General features: G+C 42.5%; 1 protein-coding gene across 1 annotated transcript in view; it reads left to right on the top strand.

The window, feature by feature from the left end:
* The first annotated feature begins 3435 nt into the window (after nucleotides 1-3435).
* Nucleotides 3436-3558, top strand: part of TEX9 (testis expressed 9) — a 50688-nt gene continuing 50565 nt past the window's right edge. Inside the window, 1 exon segment of the mRNA XM_026856418.1 lies at nucleotides 3436-3520. The gene's annotated coding sequence lies outside the window, so the exon portion shown is untranslated.

The following is a 3558-nucleotide window of genomic DNA, read 5'->3' on the forward strand; positions in this document are numbered from 1 at the left end:
GGGGGGGGGGGAGGAGAGAAATTAATCTCTTCAGCAGAATTATTATATTCAAACCTAACAGATGCCTTTAGGACAAAAAGAGCTGAGATGCAGGCAAGGTGGAAGAAGCCGGGGCACAGATGTAAGCACCAGATTACTCTTTACAACAGTAAACAAGTACTTATTGAAGAATCATCACCAGTTATTCGCAACAGTGAACAAGAAAACAAACCCGTCCGTTCCTTCAATGTTCACAGCTACGGACTGGATTTTAGATTAATAGGGTGAGTGGAAGGATTAAATAGCCTAAAAGTGTTAGTCTTTTTCTTTCACACCAGCCAAAGCAGACCCTCAGCCAACACCTTCCTCCCTTGGTCATCTCCACATCTCCTTGTGGCACGCTGCTTTTACATACGTACATCACTGGCTGTCTTCAGCTATAGGATATTCTTTGGCAACTTAACGCAATATTGAGCAGACTCTGTCTTCACCACCATATGTTTGGCTGCAGAAATATCATATACAAATAAACCACATTTGGTAATACAGTACCCTCACCCGAAGAAAATAATCGAAACCCCATTAGTCTATATGCTCAGCCAGCTGACTGGGGAGGTTTTCCCGCCTCGGGCTCTAACGTCTGGACAAAAAGCTATTAATAAATATGAAAGCTTTAATGAATCTAAAGGGAAATAAAACCAGGCAGGTTAAGGCCCAGTGTCCAGCCAAGACCAGGGCATTTACAAACCCGCCCAACCTGACACTAATCGGCCAGGCCGGGCTCCCAAAGACGTGCTCTCCCCGTCTAGACTTCTAATCCATCAATGGGAAAAGACATCTCATATTATTTCTGCCTGGTTCATCAACACTGTAAGAACACATCCAACTGCCTCAGCAGCTCACATACACAACACAAAAACAGACACCACTTTGTTAGACGCGTTCAAGTGGGGCAGACAGGAAAAAGATACAGTTCGACAGTGATGGATTTTAATTATTGTGACCAAATGGAAATTAAATACCCGTATGTGATGCTGTAACGCAAATAAATACCTCCTGACTTGTTTTAAGGACAGCTAAGTAACTCCTATCTTCCCCTCCTCAGTCCAAACTAATGGTCACTTTAAATGCAAGAAAACTCCCAAAACCCCACAAAATACAGACTGGACTCCTAGCAAGCACATTTTTAAGTTTTCAGTACACATGTTGACCGTGCCTGCAATTTTAACCAGCAGGACCTAACCTATTGTTTCATTTTTAAGGGACTCCACATGTTCACAATTGCTTGAGCTACTTTTGTCAAACTACATTTTAATTTAATAAACTGAATAAATTAAGTATGAGTTGAGATAATGAATAACTCATTGTCGTACTCGAGGCCTACATCACACACTATATTTATATTTGTCTGTACAGTGGAAGGACAAGCACAGACTTGTTTGTGATCCTCAAGTCCAGTATTTGAGTAGCTGCTATATTTTGCTATACTACTATTTTCATTGACGATGCAGTTTGAAGACTGAAACCCTTTTTTTAAAAAAACAAAAACCACACACAATCAACCAAAAAGATCCATCCGCTATGCACAAACATGTAGGAGAAAAGAGGTGGAGAGGAAACAATACGGAAGAGTACTGATTTAGATGTGCTGAACCCTTTGGGAAGCAAAGGAGGAATTGAACACGCCAACCTGCCAGCACACACCACTGGCACAGCAGGGGAAGAAGGGAGGAAGAGGAGGAAAGGCAGAAAAGAGGAAGCTCTCTTCTGCACGTTACACCTAGTTCTGTTAACAACAGAGCCCTGCCATTTCCACAACCTCTCCCACTGCTCCTCGGTCACCAGCACACAGCATCCACTGAACAGAACAGCAACTACAGAAGGAGACTTTCCACTGTTTACTCCAAGTGCAGCATGCACCACGTCCCTGGCAATGCTCCGCATCCTTGCTGCTCAAAAACAACCACCACATCTACACGGAGATGCAAATTAACAATAAACTCCAGCCTCAAATGAAGACTGCTTGATCACAATACAGAAACACAAAATTTATAGTGGTCCAGACAAAAGACTTGAAGGTACCAAGGAAAAGGCTTTCTTATAAAAAATAACCTCATCTTCAAATACTGCATTTCAACAGTATGACCTGCAGGGAACAGATGCTGCCTGAAAGCAGCAGGGAAGCCCCAGCCTGGTGCAGGAGCAGGTAGCCAGGAGGAATCCTGGCGCGGAGGTGAGGAATGTCTGTGGCAGGACCAGGAGACAGGGCTGCAAGGTGCTGGCAAAGCCTCTGCTGGTCGCAGGCACCAGGCGAGCCACTCAGGCCGGCAAAACGCTGCATTCCTTTGTACCAAACGTGGGCTCATCGACTTCACCTGAATCACAGAAGCAGCCTTCATCTAAAAGCCTAACACACGCACTCTCTTTTCTTGAAAAGAAAACCCATAATAAAAGCAGAGGTTTTTCTTAGTAGCCATTTTGTCTTCAACTTGGACGTGATACCTAATCTGAATGCAATGTAAACATGCCCTCTGAGGCTCGTTTCCAAACAGCACGTTCATGGAAATAGAAGAAAATATAAAAAGGCCATCACTAAATACCATAATTAAATTAGGAGGGTGTGAAGATTTCATGATCTAAACAGACAGGAAATTTTGCAGCTCACGTTCCTTCTCTAGGTCACATTGCAGAAAAAAAAAAACCAACAAACAACAAAACAAAAGGTAGCAAGTGTGGATTAAGGACAGTAAATTATTATTTACTGTTTAAATTGAAACCAAACAAACAGCAACCAAACAATAAATGCAATTTCAGTATGCCATACAATAAAAGAATTTGAAGGTAAAATTATATTTCAATTTCTTTCTTTTCCATCAGTTCACACCACAAACCTAACTACAGTTTGAAGGAATACACAAGCTAGATCAGTATGCTTTTATTAGTATATGTATATCAATATATATGGTGTATATATATATATATATAAAGGAAAACATTATATATGAGTAACCTGTATTTCCAACTCTCAACTTTCACAATACTTTATCAGTCCCCTCAGCCAAAAGTGGCTTTTAAAAACATACAAACGCTGCAGGTGACAGCCTCTGGCAGATATTATTTTTTTAAAAATCCAAAATGTTTCATTTGCAGGGCAAGGTAAACACTTTTTTTCCCCCAAAAAAGCACACAAAATAAATATTCAGTAAAACGCTGGCTTACTATGAGTACTGTTTTAATCTTTAGGGGAAAAAAAAAAAAAAACAAAACAACAACAAAACCCAACAAGAAGCTGGATTCCTGTGCAGGAACTTGCAAACCATCGTCACAAGTTTCAGCCAAAATTGCATTTCAATTGCCAGACTGGAAACTCGGAAGCACAGAGGTTTACGGGGAGGCTGGGAAATGCGCCCTTACTGCAAGGCTCTGCATTCCCCGCTGCGGCACCGCTCCGTGCTGGGGGGCTCCTCCGAGCCTTCCAAAACACAGACGGGAAGCCAGAGGGGCCGCCTAAGTCGCCGAGTCATTAAAACGCCTTCGGCAGGTGAGATCGCGCCCCCCCGGCCGGGCAGAGCCGCTCCG

This window comes from Athene cunicularia (assembly GCF_003259725.1).
Source record: "Athene cunicularia isolate RWA chromosome 10 unlocalized genomic scaffold, athCun1 chr10_part1, whole genome shotgun sequence".
NCBI lineage: Eukaryota > Metazoa > Chordata > Aves > Strigiformes > Strigidae > Athene > Athene cunicularia.